Source organism: Schistocerca piceifrons, chromosome 1 (genome assembly GCF_021461385.2).
Source record: "Schistocerca piceifrons isolate TAMUIC-IGC-003096 chromosome 1, iqSchPice1.1, whole genome shotgun sequence".
NCBI lineage: Eukaryota > Metazoa > Arthropoda > Insecta > Orthoptera > Acrididae > Schistocerca > Schistocerca piceifrons.
The window spans coordinates 457,090,122-457,109,012 of NC_060138.1; the positions used below are offsets into that span (position 1 = coordinate 457,090,122).

Genomic DNA, 18,891 nt, shown 5'->3' on the forward strand with positions numbered 1-18,891 from the left:
AACAGTGCACGCCACAGCTTCCTGTTCTGCTGCGACTGGCTGCTCATCCATCGCACTTCAAACGACTGCCCTTTTCGACTACAGAGAGCAGCGGACGTCTGCGCTCTGGGAGGCGACATTACGTGTTGGGGATGAAGTGGTAGTGCTAACTGCGGCCTGCGGAACACGAGTGAAAAAATCAAGAGAGTACTGTCATTTCGAGTACTCGCCATTGCAACGGCAGCAAGGCAAAACTTTCAAAATTGCCGTGACCAGGATTCGAACCTGGGTTATTGCGGCCACAACGCAATGTCCTAACCACTAGACGATCACGGCCATGGCCACGGAGGCGCCCGCGAAGGCAGCTGGCTGCAATGCAAGTGGCGATACCCAGCAAAGCCTAGGCCAAGGTGTACGCCACAGCAGTGTCAGACACGGTCTCCATCACATGTATACGAGCAAATGAACGTGCCTGCGCTGTCAGGACTCTAACTACAGTGGTTAGCTGCATTCACCTCCGTGGCAATGTCTTGCAGTCCTCCAAGCCTCTTGACTACAGGTACCGGTATGTGGCTCGATAACAAGTGGATAGACGCCGCATCTCTCTCGCCGTCAGGTGTTGCCGCGAGTCATACTTAACGTAGCTTTCTGCACGCGTCAGCGTAGCGTCAGTCGAGCAAAGTCGAGACAAGTCGCATAGGAGGAGCAAGAAAAATGCGCAAGTCCGGTACCGGGAATCGAACCCGGGCCTCCTCGTTGAGAGCCAGGTATCCTAGCCACTAGACCAAACCGGATAACGACGGAAGTGCTCTTTCCAGCGAACGCAGCAGCCGCCCACGGTTAAGTGACGACAACTGTAAAAAATCCACTCTCTCGCGTTATAGAACGGCGTGCTCCGGACGCATTTCGTGGAGACGAACGCCAGCAATGATGAGAGCAAAAGGTGCCTACAAATCCTGTCGTTGCACCACGCACTGTTCTACGACAATTCACCAAGCAGACGCTCACGCGTTGTTGTGTTGTTTCCTTTGCGGGCAATGAGTGCATCTGCCTTCGACACAGGAAACATTACACGTTCGGCAGCTGTGGGATTGGAACCCACGCCTCCGAAGAGAATGGTGCCTGAAACCAGCGCCTTAGACCGCTCGGCCACGCTACCTACACAACACGCGCGTCACAAGAGCTGCGTCCTACCCCACGAGGACACACCGCAACGGCACAAAAATGAGACGTAAAAAGTGGCAACGGTGGGATTCGAACCCACGCCTCCGGAGAGACTGGTGCCTAAAACCAGCGCCTTAGACCGCTCGGCCACGTTACCGTTGGACCAGCAGCGGCAAAACGTTTCGTTTGTACTACAAAGATCACTTCGAAATGGAAGTATCTTGGCAATCGCCGTGCCATGTATTTCCACTGCTCTCCCACTGGAAGCGTCTCTTTAGGCCATCCAACGCAAGAAAAAGCCGTGCCCGCCGTATGGTAGCGACGCCACTTGTCTGTAGCTGTCGCAGTTAAGGAGACAGCGTCAAGAGACGTTTTCGTGCCGTGACCAGGTTTCGAACCTGGGCTTTCCTTAACCACTAAAGTATCGTAGCTGTAACTGTCAGACGGAGTTAGAATGCTCCATGTATCAAACATATGTGAGCTCAAGGAGGTTACACTTGAAGGAAAAGCGGCAGGTTAACGCGATCACATCAAAACCCCCGGCAGCTACGGGATTCGAAACCGCGCCTACAGAGAGACTGGTGCCTTAAACCAGCGCCTTAAAGCGCTCGGCCACGCTACATGCGCTGCTTGGTGCGCCAGTGTTCCTAGCATTTGTAGAAACAGTGCACGCCACAGCTTCCTGTTCTGCTGCGACTGGCTGCTCATCCATCGCACTTCAAACGACTGCCCTTTTCGACTACAGAGAGCAGCGGACGTCTGCGCTCTGGGAGGCGACATTACGTGTTGGGGATGAAGTGGTAGTGCTAACTGCGGCCTGCGGAACACGAGTGAAAAAATCAAGAGAGTACTGTCATTTCGAGTACTCGCCATTGCAACGGCAGCAAGGCAAAACTTTCAAAATTGCCGTGACCAGGATTCGAACCTGGGTTATTGCGGCCACAACGCAATGTCCTAACCACTAGACGATCACGGCCATGGCCACGGAGGCGCCCGCGAAGGCAGCTGGCTGCAATGCAAGTGGCGATACCCAGCAAAGCCTAGGCCAAGGTGTACGCCACAGCAGTGTCAGACACGGTCTCCATCACATGTATACGAGCAAATGAACGTGCCTGCGCTGTCAGGACTCTAACTACAGTGGTTAGCTGCATTCACCTCCGTGGCAATGTCTTGCAGTCCTCCAAGCCTCTTGACTACAGGTACCGGTATGTGGCTCGATAACAAGTGGATAGACGCCGCATCTCTCTCGCCGTCAGGTGTTGCCGCGAGTCATACTTAACGTAGCTTTCTGCACGCGTCAGCGTAGCGTCAGTCGAGCAAAGTCGAGACAAGTCGCATAGGAGGAGCAAGAAAAACGCGCAAGTCCGGTACCGGGAATCGAACCCGGGCCTCCTCGTTGAGAGCCAGGTATCCTAGCCACTAGACCAAACCGGATAACGACGGAAGTGCTCTTTCCAGCGAACGCAGCAGCCGCCCACGGTTAAGTGACGACAACTGTAAAAAATCCACTCTCTCGCGTTATAGAACGGCGTGCTCCGGACGCATTTCGTGGAGACGAACGCCAGCAATGATGAGAGCAAAAGGTGCCTACAAATCCTGTCGTTGCACCACGCACTGTTCTACGACAATTCACCAAGCAGACGCTCACGCGTTGTTGTGTTGTTTCCTTTGCGGGCAATGAGTGCATCTGCCTTCGACACAGGAAACATTACACGTTCGGCAGCTGTGGGATTGGAACCCACGCCTCCGAAGAGAATGGTGCCTGAAACCAGCGCCTTAGACCGCTCGGCCACGCTACCTACACAACACGCGCGTCACAAGAGCTGCGTCCTACCCCACGAGGACACACCGCAACGGCACAAAAATGAGACGTAAAAAGTGGCAACGGTGGGATTCGAACCCACGCCTCCGGAGAGACTGGTGCCTAAAACCAGCGCCTTAGACCGCTCGGCCACGTTACCGTTGGACCAGCAGCGGCAAAACGTTTCGTTTGTACTACAAAGATCACTTCGAAATGGAAGTATCTTGGCAATCGCCGTGCCATGTATTTCCACTGCTCTCCCACTGGAAGCGTCTCTTTAGGCCATCCAACGCAAGAAAAAGCCGTGCCCGCCGTATGGTAGCGACGCCACTTGTCTGTAGCTGTCGCAGTTAAGGAGACAGCGTCAAGAGACGTTTTCGTGCCGTGACCAGGTTTCGAACCTGGGCTTTCCTTAACCACTAAAGTATCGTAGCTGTAACTGTCAGACGGAGTTAGAATGCTCCATGTATCAAACATATGTGAGCTCAAGGAGGTTACACTTGAAGGAAAAGCGGCAGGTTAACGCGATCACATCAAAACCCCCGGCAGCTACGGGATTCGAAACCGCGCCTACAGAGAGACTGGTGCCTTAAACCAGCGCCTTAAAGCGCTCGGCCACGCTACATGCGCTGCTTGGTGCGCCAGTGTTCCTAGCATTTGTAGAAACAGTGCACGCCACAGCTTCCTGTTCTGCTGCGACTGGCTGCTCATCCATCGCACTTCAAACGACTGCCCTTTTCGACTACAGAGAGCAGCGGACGTCTGCGCTCTGGGAGGCGACATTACGTGTTGGGGATGAAGTGGTAGTGCTAACTGCGGCCTGCGGAACACGAGTGAAAAAATCAAGAGAGTACTGTCATTTCGAGTACTCGCCATTGCAACGGCAGCAAGGCAAAACTTTCAAAATTGCCGTGACCAGGATTCGAACCTGGGTTATTGCGGCCACAACGCAATGTCCTAACCACTAGACGATCACGGCCATGGCCACGGAGGCGCCCGCGAAGGCAGCTGGCTGCAATGCAAGTGGCGATACCCAGCAAAGCCTAGGCCAAGGTGTACGCCACAGCAGTGTCAGACACGGTCTCCATCACATGTATACGAGCAAATGAACGTGCCTGCGCTGTCAGGACTCTAACTACAGTGGTTAGCTGCATTCACCTCCGTGGCAATGTCTTGCAGTCCTCCAAGCCTCTTGACTACAGGTACCGGTATGTGGCTCGATAACAAGTGGATAGACGCCGCATCTCTCTCGCCGTCAGGTGTTGCCGCGAGTCATACTTAACGTAGCTTTCTGCACGCGTCAGCGTAGCGTCAGTCGAGCAAAGTCGAGACAAGTCGCATAGGAGGAGCAAGAAAAACGCGCAAGTCCGGTACCGGGAATCGAACCCGGGCCTCCTCGTTGAGAGCCAGGTATCCTAGCCACTAGACCAAACCGGATAACGACGGAAGTGCTCTTTCCAGCGAACGCAGCAGCCGCCCACGGTTAAGTGACGACAACTGTAAAAAATCCACTCTCTCGCGTTATAGAACGGCGTGCTCCGGACGCATTTCGTGGAGACGAACGCCAGCAATGATGAGAGCAAAAGGTGCCTACAAATCCTGTCGTTGCACCACGCACTGTTCTACGACAATTCACCAAGCAGACGCTCACGCGTTGTTGTGTTGTTTCCTTTGCGGGCAATGAGTGCATCTGCCTTCGACACAGGAAACATTACACGTTCGGCAGCTGTGGGATTGGAACCCACGCCTCCGAAGAGAATGGTGCCTGAAACCAGCGCCTTAGACCGCTCGGCCACGCTACCTACACAACACGCGCGTCACAAGAGCTGCGTCCTACCCCACGAGGACACACCGCAACGGCACAAAAATGAGACGTAAAAAGTGGCAACGGTGGGATTCGAACCCACGCCTCCGGAGAGACTGGTGCCTAAAACCAGCGCCTTAGACCGCTCGGCCACGTTACCGTTGGACCAGCAGCGGCAAAACGTTTCGTTTGTACTACAAAGATCACTTCGAAATGGAAGTATCTTGGCAATCGCCGTGCCATGTATTTCCACTGCTCTCCCACTGGAAGCGTCTCTTTAGGCCATCCAACGCAAGAAAAAGCCGTGCCCGCCGTATGGTAGCGACGCCACTTGTCTGTAGCTGTCGCAGTTAAGGAGACAGCGTCAAGAGACGTTTTCGTGCCGTGACCAGGTTTCGAACCTGGGCTTTCCTTAACCACTAAAGTATCGTAGCTGTAACTGTCAGACGGAGTTAGAATGCTCCATGTATCAAACATATGTGAGCTCAAGGAGGTTACACTTGAAGGAAAAGCGGCAGGTTAACGCGATCACATCAAAACCCCCGGCAGCTACGGGATTCGAAACCGCGCCTACAGAGAGACTGGTGCCTTAAACCAGCGCCTTAAAGCGCTCGGCCACGCTACATGCGCTGCTTGGTGCGCCAGTGTTCCTAGCATTTGTAGAAACAGTGCACGCCACAGCTTCCTGTTCTGCTGCGACTGGCTGCTCATCCATCGCACTTCAAACGACTGCCCTTTTCGACTACAGAGAGCAGCGGACGTCTGCGCTCTGGGAGGCGACATTACGTGTTGGGGATGAAGTGGTAGTGCTAACTGCGGCCTGCGGAACACGAGTGAAAAAATCAAGAGAGTACTGTCATTTCGAGTACTCGCCATTGCAACGGCAGCAAGGCAAAACTTTCAAAATTGCCGTGACCAGGATTCGAACCTGGGTTATTGCGGCCACAACGCAATGTCCTAACCACTAGACGATCACGGCCATGGCCACGGAGGCGCCCGCGAAGGCAGCTGGCTGCAATGCAAGTGGCGATACCCAGCAAAGCCTAGGCCAAGGTGTACGCCACAGCAGTGTCAGACACGGTCTCCATCACATGTATACGAGCAAATGAACGTGCCTGCGCTGTCAGGACTCTAACTACAGTGGTTAGCTGCATTCACCTCCGTGGCAATGTCTTGCAGTCCTCCAAGCCTCTTGACTACAGGTACCGGTATGTGGCTCGATAACAAGTGGATAGACGCCGCATCTCTCTCGCCGTCAGGTGTTGCCGCGAGTCATACTTAACGTAGCTTTCTGCACGCGTCAGCGTAGCGTCAGTCGAGCAAAGTCGAGACAAGTCGCATAGGAGGAGCAAGAAAAACGCGCAAGTCCGGTACCGGGAATCGAACCCGGGCCTCCTCGTTGAGAGCCAGGTATCCTAGCCACTAGACCAAACCGGATAACGACGGAAGTGCTCTTTCCAGCGAACGCAGCAGCCGCCCACGGTTAAGTGACGACAACTGTAAAAAATCCACTCTCTCGCGTTATAGAACGGCGTGCTCCGGACGCATTTCGTGGAGACGAACGCCAGCAATGATGAGAGCAAAAGGTGCCTACAAATCCTGTCGTTGCACCACGCACTGTTCTACGACAATTCACCAAGCAGACGCTCACGCGTTGTTGTGTTGTTTCCTTTGCGGGCAATGAGTGCATCTGCCTTCGACACAGGAAACATTACACGTTCGGCAGCTGTGGGATTGGAACCCACGCCTCCGAAGAGAATGGTGCCTGAAACCAGCGCCTTAGACCGCTCGGCCACGCTACCTACACAACACGCGCGTCACAAGAGCTGCGTCCTACCCCACGAGGACACACCGCAACGGCACAAAAATGAGACGTAAAAAGTGGCAACGGTGGGATTCGAACCCACGCCTCCGGAGAGACTGGTGCCTAAAACCAGCGCCTTAGACCGCTCGGCCACGTTACCGTTGGACCAGCAGCGGCAAAACGTTTCGTTTGTACTACAAAGATCACTTCGAAATGGAAGTATCTTGGCAATCGCCGTGCCATGTATTTCCACTGCTCTCCCACTGGAAGCGTCTCTTTAGGCCATCCAACGCAAGAAAAAGCCGTGCCCGCCGTATGGTAGCGACGCCACTTGTCTGTAGCTGTCGCAGTTAAGGAGACAGCGTCAAGAGACGTTTTCGTGCCGTGACCAGGTTTCGAACCTGGGCTTTCCTTAACCACTAAAGTATCGTAGCTGTAACTGTCAGACGGAGTTAGAATGCTCCATGTATCAAACATATGTGAGCTCAAGGAGGTTACACTTGAAGGAAAAGCGGCAGGTTAACGCGATCACATCAAAACCCCCGGCAGCTACGGGATTCGAAACCGCGCCTACAGAGAGACTGGTGCCTTAAACCAGCGCCTTAAAGCGCTCGGCCACGCTACATGCGCTGCTTGGTGCGCCAGTGTTCCTAGCATTTGTAGAAACAGTGCACGCCACAGCTTCCTGTTCTGCTGCGACTGGCTGCTCATCCATCGCACTTCAAACGACTGCCCTTTTCGACTACAGAGAGCAGCGGACGTCTGCGCTCTGGGAGGCGACATTACGTGTTGGGGATGAAGTGGTAGTGCTAACTGCGGCCTGCGGAACACGAGTGAAAAAATCAAGAGAGTACTGTCATTTCGAGTACTCGCCATTGCAACGGCAGCAAGGCAAAACTTTCAAAATTGCCGTGACCAGGATTCGAACCTGGGTTATTGCGGCCACAACGCAATGTCCTAACCACTAGACGATCACGGCCATGGCCACGGAGGCGCCCGCGAATGCAGCTGGCTGCAATGCAAGTGGCGATACCCAGCAAAGCCTAGGCCAAGGTGTACGCCACAGCAGTGTCAGACACGGTCTCCATCACATGTATACGAGCAAATGAACGTGCCTGCGCTGTCAGGACTCTAACTACAGTGGTTAGCTGCATTCACCTCCGTGGCAATGTCTTGCAGTCCTCCAAGCCTCTTGACTACAGGTACCGGTATGTGGCTCGATAACAAGTGGATAGACGCCGCATCTCTCTCGCCGTCAGGTGTTGCCGCGAGTCATACTTAACGTAGCTTTCTGCACGCGTCAGCGTAGCGTCAGTCGAGCAAAGTCGAGACAAGTCGCATAGGAGGAGCAAGAAAAACGCGCAAGTCCGGTACCGGGAATCGAACCCGGGCCTCCTCGTTGAGAGCCAGGTATCCTAGCCACTAGACCAAACCGGATAACGACGGAAGTGCTCTTTCCAGCGAACGCAGCAGCCGCCCACGGTTAAGTGACGACAACTGTAAAAAATCCACTCTCTCGCGTTATAGAACGGCGTGCTCCGGACGCATTTCGTGGAGACGAACGCCAGCAATGATGAGAGCAAAAGGTGCCTACAAATCCTGTCGTTGCACCACGCACTGTTCTACGACAATTCACCAAGCAGACGCTCACGCGTTGTTGTGTTGTTTCCTTTGCGGGCAATGAGTGCATCTGCCTTCGATACAGGAAACATTACACGTTCGGCAGCTGTGGGATTGGAACCCACGCCTCCGAAGAGAATGGTGCCTGAAACCAGCGCCTTAGACCGCTCGGCCACGCTATCTACACAACACGCGCGTCACAAGAGCTGCGTCCTACCCCACGAGGACACACCGCAACGGCACAAAAATGAGACGTAAAAAGTGGCAACGGTGGGATTCGAACCCACGCCTCCGGAGAGACTGGTGCCTAAAACCAGCGCCTTAGACCGCTCGGCCACGTTACCGTTGGACCAGCAGCGGCAAAACGTTTCGTTTGTACTACAAAGATCACTTCGAAATGGAAGTATCTTGGCAATCGCCGTGCCATGTATTTCCACTGCTCTCCCACTGGAAGCGTCTCTTTAGGCCATCCAACGCAAGAAAAAGCCGTGCCCGCCGTATGGTAGCGACGCCACTTGTCTGTAGCTGTCGCAGTTAAGGAGACAGCGTCAAGAGACGTTTTCGTGCCGTGACCAGGTTTCGAACCTGGGCTTTCCTTAACCACTAAAGTATCGTAGCTGTAACTGTCAGACGGAGTTAGAATGCTCCATGTATCAAACATATGTGAGCTCAAGGAGGTTACACTTGAAGGAAAAGCGGCAGGTTAACGCGATCACATCAAAACCCCCGGCAGCTACGGGATTCGAAACCGCGCCTACAGAGAGACTGGTGCCTTAAACCAGCGCCTTAAAGCGCTCGGCCACGCTACATGCGCTGCTTGGTGCGCCAGTGTTCCTAGCATTTGTAGAAACAGTGCACGCCACAGCTTCCTGTTCTGCTGCGACTGGCTGCTCATCCATCGCACTTCAAACGACTGCCCTTTTCGACTACAGAGAGCAGCGGACGTCTGCGCTCTGGGAGGCGACATTACGTGTTGGGGATGAAGTGGTAGTGCTAACTGCGGCCTGCGGAACACGAGTGAAAAAATCAAGAGAGTACTGTCATTTCGAGTACTCGCCATTGCAACGGCAGCAAGGCAAAACTTTCAAAATTGCCGTGACCAGGATTCGAACCTGGGTTATTGCGGCCACAACGCAATGTCCTAACCACTAGACGATCACGGCCATGGCCACGGAGGCGCCCGCGAAGGCAGCTGGCTGCAATGCAAGTGGCGATACCCAGCAAAGCCTAGGCCAAGGTGTACGCCACAGCAGTGTCAGACACGGTCTCCATCACATGTATACGAGCAAATGAACGTGCCTGCGCTGTCAGGACTCTAACTACAGTGGTTAGCTGCATTCACCTCCGTGGCAATGTCTTGCAGTCCTCCAAGCCTCTTGACTACAGGTACCGGTATGTGGCTCGATAACAAGTGGATAGACGCCGCATCTCTCTCGCCGTCAGGTGTTGCCGCGAGTCATACTTAACGTAGCTTTCTGCACGCGTCAGCGTAGCGTCAGTCGAGCAAAGTCGAGACAAGTCGCATAGGAGGAGCAAGAAAAACGCGCAAGTCCGGTACCGGGAATCGAACCCGGGCCTCCTCGTTGAGAGCCAGGTATCCTAGCCACTAGACCAAACCGGATAACGACGGAAGTGCTCTTTCCAGCGAACGCAGCAGCCGCCCACGGTTAAGTGACGACAACTGTAAAAAATCCACTCTCTCGCGTTATAGAACGGCGTGCTCCGGACGCATTTCGTGGAGACGAACGCCAGCAATGATGAGAGCAAAAGGTGCCTACAAATCCTGTCGTTGCACCACGCACTGTTCTACGACAATTCACCAAGCAGACGCTCACGCGTTGTTGTGTTGTTTCCTTTGCGGGCAATGAGTGCATCTGCCTTCGACACAGGAAACATTACACGTTCGGCAGCTGTGGGATTGGAACCCACGCCTCCGAAGAGAATGGTGCCTGAAACCAGCGCCTTAGACCGCTCGGCCACGCTACCTACACAACACGCGCGTCACAAGAGCTGCGTCCTACCCCACGAGGACACACCGCAACGGCACAAAAATGAGACGTAAAAAGTGGCAACGGTGGGATTCGAACCCACGCCTCCGGAGAGACTGGTGCCTAAAACCAGCGCCTTAGACCGCTCGGCCACGTTACCGTTGGACCAGCAGCGGCAAAACGTTTCGTTTGTACTACAAAGATCACTTCGAAATGGAAGTATCTTGGCAATCGCCGTGCCATGTATTTCCACTGCTCTCCCACTGGAAGCGTCTCTTTAGGCCATCCAACGCAAGAAAAAGCCGTGCCCGCCGTATGGTAGCGACGCCACTTGTCTGTAGCTGTCGCAGTTAAGGAGACAGCGTCAAGAGACGTTTTCGTGCCGTGACCAGGTTTCGAACCTGGGCTTTCCTTAACCACTAAAGTATCGTAGCTGTAACTGTCAGACGGAGTTAGAATGCTCCATGTATCAAACATATGTGAGCTCAAGGAGGTTACACTTGAAGGAAAAGCGGCAGGTTAACGCGATCACATCAAAACCCCCGGCAGCTACGGGATTCGAAACCGCGCCTACAGAGAGACTGGTGCCTTAAACCAGCGCCTTAAAGCGCTCGGCCACGCTACATGCGCTGCTTGGTGCGCCAGTGTTCCTAGCATTTGTAGAAACAGTGCACGCCACAGCTTCCTGTTCTGCTGCGACTGGCTGCTCATCCATCGCACTTCAAACGACTGCCCTTTTCGACTACAGAGAGCAGCGGACGTCTGCGCTCTGGGAGGCGACATTACGTGTTGGGGATGAAGTGGTAGTGCTAACTGCGGCCTGCGGAACACGAGTGAAAAAATCAAGAGAGTACTGTCATTTCGAGTACTCGCCATTGCAACGGCAGCAAGGCAAAACTTTCAAAATTGCCGTGACCAGGATTCGAACCTGGGTTATTGCGGCCACAACGCAATGTCCTAACCACTAGACGATCACGGCCATGGCCACGGAGGCGCCCGCGAATGCAGCTGGCTGCAATGCAAGTGGCGATACCCAGCAAAGCCTAGGCCAAGGTGTACGCCACAGCAGTGTCAGACACGGTCTCCATCACATGTATACGAGCAAATGAACGTGCCTGCGCTGTCAGGACTCTAACTACAGTGGTTAGCTGCATTCACCTCCGTGGCAATGTCTTGCAGTCCTCCAAGCCTCTTGACTACAGGTACCGGTATGTGGCTCGATAACAAGTGGATAGACGCCGCATCTCTCTCGCCGTCAGGTGTTGCCGCGAGTCATACTTAACGTAGCTTTCTGCACGCGTCAGCGTAGCGTCAGTCGAGCAAAGTCGAGACAAGTCGCATAGGAGGAGCAAGAAAAACGCGCAAGTCCGGTACCGGGAATCGAACCCGGGCCTCCTCGTTGAGAGCCAGGTATCCTAGCCACTAGACCAAACCGGATAACGACGGAAGTGCTCTTTCCAGCGAACGCAGCAGCCGCCCACGGTTAAGTGACGACAACTGTAAAAAATCCACTCTCTCGCGTTATAGAACGGCGTGCTCCGGACGCATTTCGTGGAGACGAACGCCAGCAATGATGAGAGCAAAAGGTGCCTACAAATCCTGTCGTTGCACCACGCACTGTTCTACGACAATTCACCAAGCAGACGCTCACGCGTTGTTGTGTTGTTTCCTTTGCGGGCAATGAGTGCATCTGCCTTCGATACAGGAAACATTACACGTTCGGCAGCTGTGGGATTGGAACCCACGCCTCCGAAGAGAATGGTGCCTGAAACCAGCGCCTTAGACCGCTCGGCCACGCTACCTACACAACACGCGCGTCACAAGAGCTGCGTCCTACCCCACGAGGACACACCGCAACGGCACAAAAATGAGACGTAAAAAGTGGCAACGGTGGGATTCGAACCCACGCCTCCGGAGAGACTGGTGCCTAAAACCAGCGCCTTAGACCGCTCGGCCACGTTACCGTTGGACCAGCAGCGGCAAAACGTTTCGTTTGTACTACAAAGATCACTTCGAAATGGAAGTATCTTGGCAATCGCCGTGCCATGTATTTCCACTGCTCTCCCACTGGAAGCGTCTCTTTAGGCCATCCAACGCAAGAAAAAGCCGTGCCCGCCGTATGGTAGCGACGCCACTTGTCTGTAGCTGTCGCAGTTAAGGAGACAGCGTCAAGAGACGTTTTCGTGCCGTGACCAGGTTTCGAACCTGGGCTTTCCTTAACCACTAAAGTATCGTAGCTGTAACTGTCAGACGGAGTTAGAATGCTCCATGTATCAAACATATGTGAGCTCAAGGAGGTTACACTTGAAGGAAAAGCGGCAGGTTAACGCGATCACATCAAAACCCCCGGCAGCTACGGGATTCGAAACCGCGCCTACAGAGAGACTGGTGCCTTAAACCAGCGCCTTAAAGCGCTCGGCCACGCTACATGCGCTGCTTGGTGCGCCAGTGTTCCTAGCATTTGTAGAAACAGTGCACGCCACAGCTTCCTGTTCTGCTGCGACTGGCTGCTCATCCATCGCACTTCAAACGACTGCCCTTTTCGACTACAGAGAGCAGCGGACGTCTGCGCTCTGGGAGGCGACATTACGTGTTGGGGATGAAGTGGTAGTGCTAACTGCGGCCTGCGGAACACGAGTGAAAAAATCAAGAGAGTACTGTCATTTCGAGTACTCGCCATTGCAACGGCAGCAAGGCAAAACTTTCAAAATTGCCGTGACCAGGATTCGAACCTGGGTTATTGCGGCCACAACGCAATGTCCTAACCACTAGACGATCACGGCCATGGCCACGGAGGCGCCCGCGAAGGCAGCTGGCTGCAATGCAAGTGGCGATACCCAGCAAAGCCTAGGCCAAGGTGTACGCCACAGCAGTGTCAGACACGGTCTCCATCACATGTATACGAGCAAATGAACGTGCCTGCGCTGTCAGGACTCTAACTACAGTGGTTAGCTGCATTCACCTCCGTGGCAATGTCTTGCAGTCCTCCAAGCCTCTTGACTACAGGTACCGGTATGTGGCTCGATAACAAGTGGATAGACGCCGCATCTCTCTCGCCGTCAGGTGTTGCCGCGAGTCATACTTAACGTAGCTTTCTGCACGCGTCAGCGTAGCGTCAGTCGAGCAAAGTCGAGACAAGTCGCATAGGAGGAGCAAGAAAAACGCGCAAGTCCGGTACCGGGAATCGAACCCGGGCCTCCTCGTTGAGAGCCAGGTATCCTAGCCACTAGACCAAACCGGATAACGACGGAAGTGCTCTTTCCAGCGAACGCAGCAGCCGCCCACGGTTAAGTGACGACAACTGTAAAAAATCCACTCTCTCGCGTTATAGAACGGCGTGCTCCGGACGCATTTCGTGGAGACGAACGCCAGCAATGATGAGAGCAAAAGGTGCCTACAAATCCTGTCGTTGCACCACGCACTGTTCTACGACAATTCACCAAGCAGACGCTCACGCGTTGTTGTGTTGTTTCCTTTGCGGGCAATGAGTGCATCTGCCTTCGACACAGGAAACATTACACGTTCGGCAGCTGTGGGATTGGAACCCACGCCTCCGAAGAGAATGGTGCCTGAAACCAGCGCCTTAGACCGCTCGGCCACGCTACCTACACAACACGCGCGTCACAAGAGCTGCGTCCTACCCCACGAGGACACACCGCAACGGCACAAAAATGAGACGTAAAAAGTGGCAACGGTGGGATTCGAACCCACGCCTCCGGAGAGACTGGTGCCTAAAACCAGCGCCTTAGACCGCTCGGCCACGTTACCGTTGGACCAGCAGCGGCAAAACGTTTCGTTTGTACTACAAAGATCACTTCGAAATGGAAGTATCTTGGCAATCGCCGTGCCATGTATTTCCACTGCTCTCCCACTGGAAGCGTCTCTTTAGGCCATCCAACGCAAGAAAAAGCCGTGCCCGCCGTATGGTAGCGACGCCACTTGTCTGTAGCTGTCGCAGTTAAGGAGACAGCGTCAAGAGACGTTTTCGTGCCGTGACCAGGTTTCGAACCTGGGCTTTCCTTAACCACTAAAGTATCGTAGCTGTAACTGTCAGACGGAGTTAGAATGCTCCATGTATCAAACATATGTGAGCTCAAGGAGGTTACACTTGAAGGAAAAGCGGCAGGTTAACGCGATCACATCAAAACCCCCGGCAGCTACGGGATTCGAAACCGCGCCTACAGAGAGACTGGTGCCTTAAACCAGCGCCTTAAAGCGCTCGGCCACGCTACATGCGCTGCTTGGTGCGCCAGTGTTCCTAGCATTTGTAGAAACAGTGCACGCCACAGCTTCCTGTTCTGCTGCGACTGGCTGCTCATCCATCGCACTTCAAACGACTGCCCTTTTCGACTACAGAGAGCAGCGGACGTCTGCGCTCTGGGAGGCGACATTACGTGTTGGGGATGAAGTGGTAGTGCTAACTGCGGCCTGCGGAACACGAGTGAAAAAATCAAGAGAGTACTGTCATTTCGAGTACTCGCCATTGCAACGGCAGCAAGGCAAAACTTTCAAAATTGCCGTGACCAGGATTCGAACCTGGGTTATTGCGGCCACAACGCAATGTCCTAACCACTAGACGATCACGGCCATGGCCACGGAGGCGCCCGCGAAGGCAGCTGGCTGCAATGCAAGTGGCGATACCCAGCAAAGCCTAGGCCAAGGTGTACGCCACAGCAGTGTCAGACACGGTCTCCATCACATGTATACGAGCAAATGAACGTGCCTGCGCTGTCAGGACTCTAACTACAGTGGTTAGCTGCATTCACCTCCGTGGCAATGTCTTGCAGTCCTCCAAGCCTCTTGACTACAGGTACCGGTATGTGGCTCGATAACAAGTGGATAGACGCCGCATCTCTCTCGCCGTCAGGTGTTGCCGCGAGTCATACTTAACGTAGCTTTCTGCACGCGTCAGCGTAGCGTCAGTCGAGCAAAGTCGAGACAAGTCGCATAGGAGGAGCAAGAAAAACGCGCAAGTCCGGTACCGGGAATCGAACCCGGGCCTCCTCGTTGAGAGCCAGGTATCCTAGCCACTAGACCAAACCGGATAACGACGGAAGTGCTCTTTCCAGCGAACGCAGCAGCCGCCCACGGTTAAGTGACGACAACTGTAAAAAATCCACTCTCTCGCGTTATAGAACGGCGTGCTCCGGACGCATTTCGTGGAGACGAACGCCAGCAATGATGAGAGCAAAAGGTGCCTACAAATCCTGTCGTTGCACCACGCACTGTTCTACGACAATTCACCAAGCAGACGCTCACGCGTTGTTGTGTTGTTTCCTTTGCGGGCAATGAGTGCATCTGCCTTCGACACAGGAAACATTACACGTTCGGCAGCTGTGGGATTGGAACCCACGCCTCCGAAGAGAATGGTGCCTGAAACCAGCGCCTTAGACCGCTCGGCCACGCTACCTACACAACACGCGCGTCACAAGAGCTGCGTCCTACCCCACGAGGACACACCGCAACGGCACAAAAATGAGACGTAAAAAGTGGCAACGGTGGGATTCGAACCCACGCCTCCGGAGAGACTGGTGCCTAAAACCAGCGCCTTAGACCGCTCGGCCACGTTACCGTTGGACCAGCAGCGGCAAAACGTTTCGTTTGTACTACAAAGATCACTTCGAAATGGAAGTATCTTGGCAATCGCCGTGCCATGTATTTCCACTGCTCTCCCACTGGAAGCGTCTCTTTAGGCCATCCAACGCAAGAAAAAGCCATGCCCGCCGTATGGTAGCGACGCCACTTGTCTGTAGCTGTCGCAGTTAAGGAGACAGCGTCAAGAGACGTTTTCGTGCCGTGACCAGGTTTCGAACCTGGGCTTTCCTTAACCACTAAAGTATCGTAGCTGTAACTGTCAGACGGAGTTAGAATGCTCCATGTATCAAACATATGTGAGCTCAAGGAGGTTACACTTGAAGGAAAAGCGGCAGGTTAACGCGATCACATCAAAACCCCCGGCAGCTACGGGATTCGAAACCGCGCCTACAGAGAGACTGGTGCCTTAAACCAGCGCCTTAAAGCGCTCGGCCACGCTACATGCGCTGCTTGGTGCGCCAGTGTTCCTAGCATTTGTAGAAACAGTGCACGCCACAGCTTCCTGTTCTGCTGCGACTGGCTGCTCATCCATCGCACTTCAAACGACTGCCCTTTTCGACTACAGAGAGCAGCGGACGTCTGCGCTCTGGGAGGCGACATTACGTGTTGGGGATGAAGTGGTAGTGCTAACTGCGGCCTGCGGAACACGAGTGAAAAAATCAAGAGAGTACTGTCATTTCGAGTACTCGCCATTGCAACGGCAGCAAGGCAAAACTTTCAAAATTGCCGTGACCAGGATTCGAACCTGGGTTATTGCGGCCACAACGCAATGTCCTAACCACTAGACGATCACGGCCATGGCCACGGAGGCGCCCGCGAAGGCAGCTGGCTGCAATGCAAGTGACGATACCCAGCAAAGCCTAGGCCAAGGTGTACGCCACAGCAGTGTCAGACACGGTCTCCATCACATGTATACGAGCAAATGAACGTGCCTGCGCTGTCAGGACTCTAACTACAGTGGTTAGCTGCATTCACCTCCGTGGCAATGTCTTGCAGTCCTCCAAGCCTCTTGACTACAGGTACCGGTATGTGGCTCGATAACAAGTGGATAGACGCCGCATCTCTCTCGCCGTCAGGTGTTGCCGCGAGTCATACTTAACGTAGCTTTCTGCACGCGTCAGCGTAGCGTCAGTCGAGCAAAGTCGAGACAAGTCGCATAGGAGGAGCAAGAAAAACGCGCAAGTCCGGTACCGGGAATCGAACCCGGGCCTCCTCGTTGAGAGCCAGGTATCCTAGCCACTAGACCAAACCGGATAACGACGGAAGTGCTCTTTCCAGCGAACGCAGCAGCCGCCCACGGTTAAGTGACGACAACTGTAAAAAATCCACTCTCTCGCGTTATAGAACGGCGTGCTCCGGACGCATTTCGTGGAGACGAACGCCAGCAATGATGAGAGCAAAAGGTGCCTACAAATCCTGTCGTTGCACCACGCACTGTTCTACGACAATTCACCAAGCAGACGCTCACGCGTTGTTGTGTTGTTTCCTTTGCGGGCAATGAGTGCATCTGCCTTCGATACAGGAAACATTACACGTTCGGCAGCTGTGGGATTGGAACCCACGCCTCCGAAGAGAATGGTGCCTGAAACCAGCGCCTTAGACCGCTCGGCCACGCTACCTACACAACACGCGCGTCACAAGAGCTGCGTCCTACCCCACGAGGACACACCGCAACGGCACAAAAATGAGACGTAAAAAGTGGCAACGGTGGGATTCGAACCCACGCCTCCGGAGAGACTGGTGCCTAAAACCAGCGCCTTAGACCGCTCGGCCACGTTACCGTTGGACCAGCAGCGGCAAAACGTTTCGTTTGTACTACAAAGATCACTTCGAAATGGAAGTATCTTGGCAATCGCCGTGCCATGTATTTCCACTGCTCTCCCACTGGAAGCGTCTCTTTAGGCCATCCAACGCAAGAAAAAGCCGTGCCCGCCGTATGGTAGCGACGCCACTTGTCTGTAGCTGTCGCAGTTAAGGAGACAGCGTCAAGAGACGTTTTCGTGCCGTGACCAGGTTTCGAACCTGGGCTTTCCTTAACCACTAAAGTATCGTAGCTGTAACTGTCAGACGGAGTTAGAATGCTCCATGTATCAAACATATGTGAGCTCAAGGAGGTTACACTTGAAGGAAAAGCGGCAGGTTAACGCGATCACATCAAAACCCCCGGCAGCTACGGGATTCGAAACCGCGCCTACAGAGAGACTGGTGCCTTAAACCAGCGCCTTAAAGCGCTCGGCCACGCTACATGCGCTGCTTGGTGCGCCAGTGTTCCTAGCATTTGTAGAAACAGTGCACGCCACAGCTTCCTGTTCTGCTGCGACTGGCTGCTCATCCATCGCACTTCAAACGACTGCCCTTTTCGACTACAGAGAGCAGCGGACGTCTGCGCTCTGGGAGGCGACATTACGTGTTGGGGATGAAGTGGTAGTGCTAACTGCGGCCTGCGGAACACGAGTGAAAAAATCAAGAGAGTACTGTCATTTCGAGTACTCGCCATTGCAACGGCAGCAAGGCAAAACTTTCAAAATTGCCGTGACCAGGATTCGAACCTGGGTTATTGCGGCCACAACGCAATGTCCTAACCACTAGACGATCACGGCCATGGCCACGGAGGCGCCCGCGAAGGCAGCTGGCTGCAATGCAAGTGGCGATACCCAGCAAAGCCTAGGCCAAGGTGTACGCCACAGCAGTGTCAGACACGGTCTCCATCACATGTATACGAGCAAATGAACGTGCCTGCGCTGTCAGGACTCTAACTACAGTGGTTAGCTGCATTCACCTCCGTGGCAATGTCTTGCAGTCCTCCAAGCCTCTTGACTACAGGTACCGGTATGTGGCTCGATAACAAGTGGATAGACGCCGCATCTCTCTCGCCGTCAGGTGTTGCCGCGAGTCATACTTAACGTAGCTTTCTGCACGCGTCAGCGTAGCGTCAGTCGAGCAAAGTCGAGACAAGTCGCATAGGAGGAGCAAGAAAAACGCGCAAGTCCGGTACCGGGAATCGAACCCGGGCCTCCTCGTTGAGAGCCAGGTATCCTAGCCACTAGACCAAACCGGATAACGACGGAAGTGCTCTTTCCAGCGAACGCAGCAGCCGCCCACGGTTAAGTGACGACAACTGTAAAAAATCCACTCT

At 54.1% G+C, this 18,891-nt stretch overlaps 32 non-coding genes across 32 annotated transcripts; all 32 read right to left on the reverse strand.

The window, feature by feature from the left end:
- Positions 1 to 243: 243 nt before the first annotated feature.
- Positions 244 to 315, reverse strand: Trnah-gug. The gene has a single exon. It is a non-coding gene; the product is annotated as a tRNA-His (tRNA).
- Positions 316 to 701: 386 nt separating this feature from the next.
- On the reverse strand, positions 702 to 773 carry Trnae-cuc. The gene has a single exon. It is a non-coding gene; the product is annotated as a tRNA-Glu (tRNA).
- A 445-nt stretch (positions 774 to 1,218) lies between these two features.
- On the reverse strand, positions 1,219 to 1,300 carry Trnal-uag. Its single transcript has one exon. It is a non-coding gene; the product is annotated as a tRNA-Leu (tRNA).
- Positions 1,301 to 2,047: 747 nt separating this feature from the next.
- Positions 2,048 to 2,119, reverse strand: Trnah-gug. Its single transcript has one exon. It is a non-coding gene; the product is annotated as a tRNA-His (tRNA).
- Positions 2,120 to 2,505: 386 nt separating this feature from the next.
- On the reverse strand, positions 2,506 to 2,577 carry Trnae-cuc. The gene has a single exon. It is a non-coding gene; the product is annotated as a tRNA-Glu (tRNA).
- A 445-nt stretch (positions 2,578 to 3,022) lies between these two features.
- Positions 3,023 to 3,104, reverse strand: Trnal-uag. The gene has a single exon. It is a non-coding gene; the product is annotated as a tRNA-Leu (tRNA).
- A 747-nt stretch (positions 3,105 to 3,851) lies between these two features.
- On the reverse strand, positions 3,852 to 3,923 carry Trnah-gug. Its single transcript has one exon. It is a non-coding gene; the product is annotated as a tRNA-His (tRNA).
- Positions 3,924 to 4,309: 386 nt separating this feature from the next.
- On the reverse strand, positions 4,310 to 4,381 carry Trnae-cuc. Its single transcript has one exon. It is a non-coding gene; the product is annotated as a tRNA-Glu (tRNA).
- Positions 4,382 to 4,826: 445 nt separating this feature from the next.
- Positions 4,827 to 4,908, reverse strand: Trnal-uag. The gene has a single exon. It is a non-coding gene; the product is annotated as a tRNA-Leu (tRNA).
- A 747-nt stretch (positions 4,909 to 5,655) lies between these two features.
- On the reverse strand, positions 5,656 to 5,727 carry Trnah-gug. Its single transcript has one exon. It is a non-coding gene; the product is annotated as a tRNA-His (tRNA).
- Positions 5,728 to 6,113: 386 nt separating this feature from the next.
- On the reverse strand, positions 6,114 to 6,185 carry Trnae-cuc. Its single transcript has one exon. It is a non-coding gene; the product is annotated as a tRNA-Glu (tRNA).
- A 445-nt stretch (positions 6,186 to 6,630) lies between these two features.
- On the reverse strand, positions 6,631 to 6,712 carry Trnal-uag. The gene has a single exon. It is a non-coding gene; the product is annotated as a tRNA-Leu (tRNA).
- A 747-nt stretch (positions 6,713 to 7,459) lies between these two features.
- Trnah-gug lies at positions 7,460 to 7,531 on the reverse strand. Its single transcript has one exon. It is a non-coding gene; the product is annotated as a tRNA-His (tRNA).
- Positions 7,532 to 7,917: 386 nt separating this feature from the next.
- Positions 7,918 to 7,989, reverse strand: Trnae-cuc. Its single transcript has one exon. It is a non-coding gene; the product is annotated as a tRNA-Glu (tRNA).
- A 445-nt stretch (positions 7,990 to 8,434) lies between these two features.
- Trnal-uag lies at positions 8,435 to 8,516 on the reverse strand. The gene has a single exon. It is a non-coding gene; the product is annotated as a tRNA-Leu (tRNA).
- Positions 8,517 to 9,263: 747 nt separating this feature from the next.
- On the reverse strand, positions 9,264 to 9,335 carry Trnah-gug. Its single transcript has one exon. It is a non-coding gene; the product is annotated as a tRNA-His (tRNA).
- A 386-nt stretch (positions 9,336 to 9,721) lies between these two features.
- Trnae-cuc lies at positions 9,722 to 9,793 on the reverse strand. The gene has a single exon. It is a non-coding gene; the product is annotated as a tRNA-Glu (tRNA).
- A 445-nt stretch (positions 9,794 to 10,238) lies between these two features.
- On the reverse strand, positions 10,239 to 10,320 carry Trnal-uag. The gene has a single exon. It is a non-coding gene; the product is annotated as a tRNA-Leu (tRNA).
- Positions 10,321 to 11,067: 747 nt separating this feature from the next.
- Trnah-gug lies at positions 11,068 to 11,139 on the reverse strand. The gene has a single exon. It is a non-coding gene; the product is annotated as a tRNA-His (tRNA).
- A 386-nt stretch (positions 11,140 to 11,525) lies between these two features.
- Trnae-cuc lies at positions 11,526 to 11,597 on the reverse strand. Its single transcript has one exon. It is a non-coding gene; the product is annotated as a tRNA-Glu (tRNA).
- A 445-nt stretch (positions 11,598 to 12,042) lies between these two features.
- Trnal-uag lies at positions 12,043 to 12,124 on the reverse strand. The gene has a single exon. It is a non-coding gene; the product is annotated as a tRNA-Leu (tRNA).
- Positions 12,125 to 12,871: 747 nt separating this feature from the next.
- Positions 12,872 to 12,943, reverse strand: Trnah-gug. The gene has a single exon. It is a non-coding gene; the product is annotated as a tRNA-His (tRNA).
- Positions 12,944 to 13,329: 386 nt separating this feature from the next.
- Positions 13,330 to 13,401, reverse strand: Trnae-cuc. The gene has a single exon. It is a non-coding gene; the product is annotated as a tRNA-Glu (tRNA).
- A 445-nt stretch (positions 13,402 to 13,846) lies between these two features.
- Positions 13,847 to 13,928, reverse strand: Trnal-uag. The gene has a single exon. It is a non-coding gene; the product is annotated as a tRNA-Leu (tRNA).
- Positions 13,929 to 14,675: 747 nt separating this feature from the next.
- Positions 14,676 to 14,747, reverse strand: Trnah-gug. Its single transcript has one exon. It is a non-coding gene; the product is annotated as a tRNA-His (tRNA).
- Positions 14,748 to 15,133: 386 nt separating this feature from the next.
- Positions 15,134 to 15,205, reverse strand: Trnae-cuc. Its single transcript has one exon. It is a non-coding gene; the product is annotated as a tRNA-Glu (tRNA).
- A 445-nt stretch (positions 15,206 to 15,650) lies between these two features.
- Trnal-uag lies at positions 15,651 to 15,732 on the reverse strand. The gene has a single exon. It is a non-coding gene; the product is annotated as a tRNA-Leu (tRNA).
- Positions 15,733 to 16,479: 747 nt separating this feature from the next.
- Positions 16,480 to 16,551, reverse strand: Trnah-gug. The gene has a single exon. It is a non-coding gene; the product is annotated as a tRNA-His (tRNA).
- Positions 16,552 to 16,937: 386 nt separating this feature from the next.
- On the reverse strand, positions 16,938 to 17,009 carry Trnae-cuc. The gene has a single exon. It is a non-coding gene; the product is annotated as a tRNA-Glu (tRNA).
- A 445-nt stretch (positions 17,010 to 17,454) lies between these two features.
- On the reverse strand, positions 17,455 to 17,536 carry Trnal-uag. Its single transcript has one exon. It is a non-coding gene; the product is annotated as a tRNA-Leu (tRNA).
- Positions 17,537 to 18,283: 747 nt separating this feature from the next.
- Trnah-gug lies at positions 18,284 to 18,355 on the reverse strand. Its single transcript has one exon. It is a non-coding gene; the product is annotated as a tRNA-His (tRNA).
- A 386-nt stretch (positions 18,356 to 18,741) lies between these two features.
- Positions 18,742 to 18,813, reverse strand: Trnae-cuc. The gene has a single exon. It is a non-coding gene; the product is annotated as a tRNA-Glu (tRNA).
- Positions 18,814 to 18,891: the final 78 nt, after the last annotated feature.